We start from the raw sequence: 7,824 nt of genomic DNA, 5'->3' as shown, positions 1-7,824 counted from the left end.
TCTTCTGTTTTGTCCCCTGCCCTGTTTTTATATTAGTTTTGTTTCCCTTCCCTTATGTTCATCTGTTTTGTCTCTTAAAGTCCTCATATGAGTGAAGTCATATGATATTTGTCTTTCTCTGACTCATTTCACTTAGCATAATACCCTCTAGTTCCATCCACGTAGTTGCAAATGGCAAGATTTCATTCTTTTTGATTGCCAAGTAATACTCCATTGTGTGTGTGTGTGTGTGTGTGTGTGTGTGTGTGTGTGTATCACATTTTCTTTATCCATTCATCCATCAATAGACATTTGGGCTCTTTCCATACTTTGACTATTGTCGATAGTGTTGCTATAAACGTTGGGGTGCACGTGTCCTTTCGAAACAGCACACCTGTATCCCTTGGATAAATACCTAGTCGTGCAATTGCTGGGTCGTAGGGTAGTTCTATGTTTAGTTTTTTGAGGAACCTCCATACTGTTTTCCAGAGTGGCTGCACCAGCTTGCATTCCCAACAAAGACTTTTGAAATAGTGTGGAAGAAGGTAAAATATTTCTTTTATTTGTAAAGCATCATGAGAGTTCTAGTTACTATTAGGATCTTTTACAAAATGAAAGAATATTAGAGCTAGAATGATCCTGGGAACTGTTTCCTCACAGAAATGAGATAATTGCTAGAAAAAGATCCTTATGAAAATCCACACCTTGGCCCATCATGCCTTGTGTTTTTCTGGTTGGGTAGGGGGGGTTGCTTACGCTTTTGTTTTATTTTAAAGCAGTGCTATATTAAAATTTTTTTGTGTTTGTTTACTTTTGAGAGAGAGAGAGAGAGGGAGGGAGAGCAGGGGAGGGGCAGAGAGAGAGGGAGACACAGAATCTGAAACAGGCTCCAGGCTCTGAGCTGTCAGCACAGAGCCCAATGTGGGGCCTGAACCCACGAACCTCAAGATCATGACCTGAGCTGAAGTCGGATGCTCAACCAACTGAGCCACCCAGGCGCCCCAAAGCAGTGCTCTTTTAAAACAGTTTGTACCAGCTCACGAGAGCTGACTTTTAAATCTTCAGGGATTTTTTCAATTTAGCTGCTAAGTACAGCCGTTACTTAAACTTCAATTCTATGAACTTATGATTCACTAACTGATACTAGAAACAAAGGAAATACTCACAAGTCAGCACTTCCTAGTTCCTTTAGTACATTTCATATGGACTGAATCGTGTCCCCTCCCAACACTCATATGTTGACGATCTAAGCGCCGCCACCTCAGAAGGTGACTGTGTTTGGAGAGAGGGTCTTTAAAGATGCAGTCAGGTTAAACAGAGGCCATCAGCGTGGGTCCTTCATCCAATCTGACTGGTGTCCTAGTAAGAGGGGGAAATTTGGACACGCAAAGAGACACCAGGGATTCACACATGCACAGGCACGACAGCCATGTGAAGAGGCAGGCAGCAGGAGGAAGGCCGACTGCAAGCTGAGGAGAGAGACCTCAGAGGGACCCAGCCTTGCTTACACCCGGGGCTCAGACTTCCAGCCCTCAGAGCTGCGAGAAATTGCACGTCTGATGTGTAAGCCATCCGGTCTGTGATACCCTGTTACGGCAGCCGAAGCTGACAAGTACAACACTTCGCGGTTTCCCGCAATCTTCACCCACCGTATCGGTCTGGTGGAAATGCCATGTGCTGGACAGGGCACCCGGGTGGCTCAGTCGGCCAAGCGTCGGACTCTTGATCTAGGCTCGGATCGTGATCCCACGAGTTTGCGAGTTCGAGCCCCGCATCAGGCTCTGTGCTGACAGCACGCTTGCTCCCTATCTTCCTCTCAAAAATCAATCAATAAACATTAAAAAAAAAAAAAAGCCACATGATGGTGTGCCCCTGGGTGTCTCTCCCCAGCACTGCACGCGGTGGGTGACACCACATTCGTAGCTTGAAACCCACCATGGTGGGAATATTTCTAGCGCAGAAACTGGCAAATATCATGAATCAGGGCTTTTCCCCGCAGGGAGCCATGTGTGAAGCATTTATCGGCACATCTCTGCTTTGAAGTGACCACTATTTTAAGTTATTTTAAAATTAAATAGTGACCAATTATTTTAAATTAATTTAAAATAAATTTAAACTTAAAAAAAAAAAGACCTGGACCCCAAAAAAATTTAAATGAAGGGTGAGACAGAAGTTGGAATTTGCAATATTAACTTAAAAGAGACCAATTCCTTATACCTCTTAATGCACCTATAAAACCAAGGCAAACGCTGTACTTAGGAAGCCCAGCGAAAATACAAAACCGATAATATTTAAAGGAATGCTATCGATTTATTTTTTTTATTATTTTTTAACGTTTGTTCATTTTTGAGGGAGAGAGAGAGAGAGACAGAGTGCAAGTGGGGGAGGAGCAGAGAGAGAGGGAGACACAGAATCCAAAACAGGCTCCAAGCCCTGAGCTGTCAGCACAGAGCCCGACGCGGGGCTCGAGCTCACAAACCGCGAGATCATGACCTGAGGCAAAGTCGTACTCTTAACCACTGAGCCACCCAGGCGCTCCTAAATGAGCACCATCAATTTACTATACGAGATCATGTTTTGTTAAGTTAACTCACACATGTTGTGTTTAAAAATAAGACCCTATGGCCTCAGGTTCATCCCTTTCTTTTAAACTGCTCTGTGCTTTGACTTCCATTAACAGGGAGGCAGAGAACCTCTATTTGCATCGTATGTTGTACAAAACGGCATTAATAATTTCAAAGCTTTGTTTGCCGGTTCAAGATAATCCGACCCTGTGCTTAACCAAAACTCTGCCAGCGGGGGATCTTCGGTGCCAATTTAATGCGCTGTCATTTGATCTCTGCCAAACAGTTTTGCTCATTTGAACATGAAGTTCACATTGCAGCTTTATTGAAACCTGCGCTAACAAAGTATCTAATCCAATTATTACTGGAATTGGTTACAGAAAATTTCTTCATGGCACATTTACGACTACACTTACAGCTAATGAACTGTCGCCAAGCTGGCGGGCTCTGTGATCGGAACATCTGATCGTTCTGCCAATATGAGACTGACGTCACGGCCCGGGCTCTTGAGGGCATGTGTGGTGGTTTAAACCGGTCCTGTTTGCTCAATTCGAACTCCTGGGAAACTTTCCGTTACATTGTATACTGTGAAGTTATTTGAAGCAGTGTGTCCTCAGTGGTTGAGATTGTAGCTCCAGGGTCGAGGCGCCTGCGTTCAACCTCAGCTCCACATTTCACAAGCTCCGTGGTCTGTGGCAAGTTATTAACCTCCCTGTGCCTCGATCTTCTCACCTAAAAGAGGGGCCCCCCAGAGTATCGTCTTCATAAAGTTGCTGTCAGGTTACACGAGCTAATAATACCCGGCTTTGGCAGAGTGCCTGCGTAGCACATAGGACGTGCTCAGTAAACGCTTGTTGCTGCCGTTTTTATTGTCAGCATTCGGCTTTCATTTGACATGAATTCAGTCTTAAAAACAGGTTCAAACAGGGACACTTCTGGTGATTCAACTCAAGCTCCAGCACCTCCCAGAAAGCCTGCCTTCCACGCTCACTCCTGTACTGCACAGGACTCCTCTGACCCCACCTGGGCCCCCTGCAGCCCTCCAGCACCGAACACGGAAACGGTCGTCGCCTCCCTACGTGGTCAGAGATGAATCCTGACCCATCTTCGCAGCCCAGCGTTCCGGCAGGATGTCCCAGGTGTGTTGCCATCGGTAAATGCTGGAAAAGAAGAAGGAGGGGAAGAGGGATGGAGGAGGAGAAGCAGGAGGAGGAGGAAGGAAGGACCTAGAAGGGAAGACGAGGATCTCCCACAACCCAGCCGTCCCAGGGAGATGTAGGTCTTGAAGGGAGTCGAAACCTTATAAATAAGACGCGGATGGTGGCCTAGTAACTGTGTGTGGCGGGGAAGGGCTAGCAGGGCACCTGCCTGCTCACCCTGGCCCCCAAGAGCTGATTATCCTCATTCAGGGGCTGGCCGCTTGAAATTGGCAATGGGTGGTGCCAGCATTCCTACCTCCAAAACTTTCTCCAGTCAATTTCCCAGCACGCCACTGGCAACAATGTTTCTCCGAGACTGAGAAAGCAGCGAAATTTTACATACCGCGTGACACAAGAGTGTGAGGCGCAGAGGGACCCTCTGCTTTCAAGCAGAGCCACCGTCCGCCTGGGCTGAGGCTGGCCCTGGGTGGGTACCAGCCCTCCGGGCACCCAACACCTTCAACATCTCCATCCAAGTCATCGTGGAGGCATCTGTGGGGGTTCTCCTCCGGTCGCTGGTGATTGCGTCTCATCTGTTCAAAGTAGGCTAATAATAAAACGCATTATGTTAATGACTTACTGGTCATAAAAGCAAACAATCGAATGTACTATGGGCCTAATATTTTCATGAGAGAATGTGCACGTGACCCTGCAGCCCGGTGCCAGTTACATTTCTATTTTCATGGAGACCGGGGACAATCAGGACATTTATCTCCCTTAGTCACTAGTTGCCCCTTCCCCCAGCTCTCTTCCCCCCTCATCCCAAAAGACATGAAAAAACGTTTTCATTATCAACTGCTATCTGTTGCTGAAAGCGGCTATTTTTAAAACATGATGTCACAGCGTCTAGAATGCTACATTGTTCGGTTGCAGAGAACACTCAATGGATTCTTCAGTTCTAGCTGTTTCTACATGTTAAGTGAACGCGAAGTAATCTCCCCTTTTCATCTCCTATCTTCTTTTACCCGTTTTCAGAACTGTCACTTGATCCCTCGGGAAATTTCTGAGTTTATATTTCTTCCTGACCTTCAATTAATTTGCATTTTCATATATTGTATGTGTGTATAGCTATCTCCTTCCTTTATAGGACTTCAAGTTACCACCTTCATAACTCCAACTCAGAAGAATATTCCTATTACAGAAGCATATATTTGTATATTTAAGCGACATTTCCCTGTTCTACTAAACCTGAGTAAGTCCTGAATTATTTTCTATAGGATACCCTCAGGAATGGAAATTATGTTTCGTTTTGTATTTTGCCAAAAGAAATTTAAAAAACCACCTCTTCTTTGGGGCGCCTGGGTGGCTCAGTCAGTTAAGCATCCAACTTCAGCTCAGGTCATGATCTCACAGCCCGTGAGTTCGAGCCCCGCGTCGGGCTCTGTGCTGATGGCTCAAAGCCTGGAGCCTACTTCAGATTCTGTGTCTCCCCCTCTCTCTGCCCCTCCCGCGCTCATGCTCTGTCTCTCTCTCTCTGTCTCAAAAATAAATAAAAACGTTAAAAAAATTTTTTAAACTACCTCTTCGACCAACAACAACAACAACACGTAGCAACCAATATTTCTTATCTGCCTGTACAGAATTTTTTTTAATTGCCTTTAGGCATCTTTTTCTAGCTATGTTCTTTCAAACAGTGTGAAGAATCCATTGCACTTTTCCCAGAACGATATTTTCTATGAGAAGAATAAACTTCTAATTCGATCTTCACTGAGGAAATAATCGCAGTGTCTTGAATGAGTGTGACCCAAATGCCGCACCTAACATGCGGGGCCCTCTGTTTGTGAGACTCCAGCATGAACTGCTGGTACATTGAATTAGTGCTTCTGACAGGGACGGGAGGGGTATCCTGGAAAACTCACAAGCCAGTGGATTAACCTTGCCCAGATCCTCTTTGATGTGCTTCAGCTTTAATTTACCACCACTCTTACTTCCCCAGCCCTACACACACACACACACACACACACACACACACACACCCCTTCACTTCCTTTCTTTCCAAACCACTCACTGTGCCAACCAGCAACCCTACTTCACCATTAACATATTTTCCTACCTTTATGCCCTTAGCCTCTTACCTGAGTGGATTCCCAGCTTTGGGCTTTAAGTAAGACTCAGCCATTTCCAAATTTCTCCTAACCACAGTCGCTCATCCTGCCATACCTTGAGGACCTGGAATCCAGAGAGAGACCAGGGTCCTTCTCACCGGCTTGTGTTACCTTCAAATCATTATTCCTTCACTCTTGCGTAAAATTCCTGCTTATGCCATCTGCCCCCACTCATTGACATCATGTGCCCACATCCTCATTATCCCTGTTCGTTCAAGACCTAGCCTGCAGCTTCTAAGCTTTTTCTTCAAACTGAGTTCTGCTTTTATTTGGATCATTTTGCTGTGTATTGACATAACCTGGCCCACATCTCAGGTTCTTGAGATTCTCACAACCAGGTCCATCGCTTTTAGCCCACGTCAGACAGCCCTTGCTATGGCTTCAGCAACCGTTATGCCCCTAACGGTTTCAGGGGCAACCGTTCAGCCCCTGAAATCTGGAATTCCAATATGCTACGATCCTTTCTCGTTCTGCGATTTTTCAGTGCCTGTATTGTTATCTACTGGGGCAAAGCCAATTACCCCCAAACGTCGCAGCTTAGAACAATAAAACTTTATTCATTCACACAGTTCCTGAGAGTCGGGATTCCAGGAAAAGCTCAGCTGGGCGGTTCTGGCTCAAGGTCTCTTGGCACGTTGTGGCCAAGATGTCCGGCCTAGCTGGAGGCACCTGCTTCCTTCCTAGATAGCTTGCTCACACACCTGGCAAGTTCATGGCACTCTTGAGTGTCCTCAAGACACGCCCACTAAGTTCCCCAGAGCAAGCCATCCAAGAGAGAGCAAGCAGGAAGCCACTGTGCCTTTAATAACCTAGCACCGTCTGCTTTTTTCCTATATGCTAGTTAGGAAGCATTATGTCCACCCCATGCTCAAGGAGAGGGCAGTTAGGCTCCCCCTTTTGAAGGGAGTGCCAAACAATTGTGTAGATTCCAATTTCTCCGCCCTATCCCATTTTCACTCCCTTTCACTTATACTCAAGGTCCCATCTGGTCCATCAGGTCATCTAGTTTCTTGCCAATATCCTCCTTCCTTTGTCCCATCATCCTTCTATTGCTTCCACCTAAAGGAAGGAGGACAAAAGTGTGGTCCAAACCGAGCATCCACCTGATGCCATCCCCGGAGAGTTGGGGGGTGCTGGAGGTTATCACCATACCTGTGCAAACTGGTGCTACTCCATGGCCTCCTGGGTTGAGTAGGCCCTCAACACAATACGGCACTTCTGCCTCCCAGTCACCAGACCGGCTGTTTGCTTCCTCGCCCATTCCCCCAAACCTCCCTCATCGCCATGACTCAGGTTCGTCATCTGATGCCTTCTCCCCAGACCTTATACCGTACTCCCCATCCTCCCCCCCCTCCTCCCCCGAAACCTTCACACAGGCCCTCAGTCACAGTGGGGGGGATGAAGAGGGGACTCTGAGACCCAACCCTCTATGGAGTAGACACTGAAGGGATGTGTCTTTAAAACTAGAAGGACCTGACCTCTGGGTCACAAATACCCACCGCTCAGAAACCTCCTTGCTCCTCTGCTTCTGTCCTTGTGTCTTCAGCTTCCCTGTATGGACTCCTTCCCACCAGCGTTTACACAGGCTCAAATCTCCCCCTCGCACGGGGAGAACCTCCCCTTCTAGCCCAGCCCTCCTGAGGTTAACACTTCGTTTCTCTTCATACTTAAAAATGCTCAGAGTGACAGTGTTTTACGCTCACCTTCTCCTTTCATTACTTTTGGCCACAGCCCCCTGGAAAGGCTGCCCTGCCTCGGCTTCCATCTCTTCACATTTTCCAACCACAGCAGACGGGCTCTATTTCCATGGGCCTGTCAACATTGGGGTTCTCGGAGTTTGGCTGGTGGCCCTTTTCTCTTTTTAACCTGCACAGCGATTCACTCCTGTGGCTTTAAACACCATCTATAGGCTGAGTAATTGCCAAGTCTGTATTCGCAACTCATATTTCTTGTCCGAGCTTCAATTTTGGAACCCCA

General features: G+C 46.8%; 1 long non-coding RNA gene across 4 annotated transcripts; it reads right to left on the bottom strand.

Annotated features, from left to right (window-relative positions):
* Positions 1-2,331: 2,331 nt before the first annotated feature.
* LOC106966595 (uncharacterized) lies at positions 2,332-5,913 on the bottom strand. Of its 4 annotated transcripts, XR_008295936.1 has the most exons (4): positions 5,818-5,913; positions 4,200-4,289; positions 3,999-4,058; positions 2,332-3,703 (listed from the first exon to the last, which is right to left on the bottom strand). It is a non-coding gene; the product is annotated as an uncharacterized LOC106966595 (long non-coding RNA). The 4 variants fall into 4 exon arrangements; XR_008295937.1 differs by lacking the exons at positions 3,999-4,058; positions 5,818-5,913 and having other exon boundaries at positions 4,200-4,592; XR_003426705.2 differs by lacking the exons at positions 3,999-4,058; positions 5,818-5,913 and having other exon boundaries at positions 4,086-4,201.
* Positions 5,914-7,824: the final 1,911 nt, after the last annotated feature.

This window comes from Acinonyx jubatus, chromosome B1 (genome assembly GCF_027475565.1).
Source record: "Acinonyx jubatus isolate Ajub_Pintada_27869175 chromosome B1, VMU_Ajub_asm_v1.0, whole genome shotgun sequence".
Taxonomy (NCBI): Eukaryota; Metazoa; Chordata; class Mammalia; order Carnivora; family Felidae; genus Acinonyx; species Acinonyx jubatus.
The sequence above is the reverse complement of the archived record's forward strand: the minus strand, read 5'-3'. Positions and strand labels throughout refer to the sequence as shown.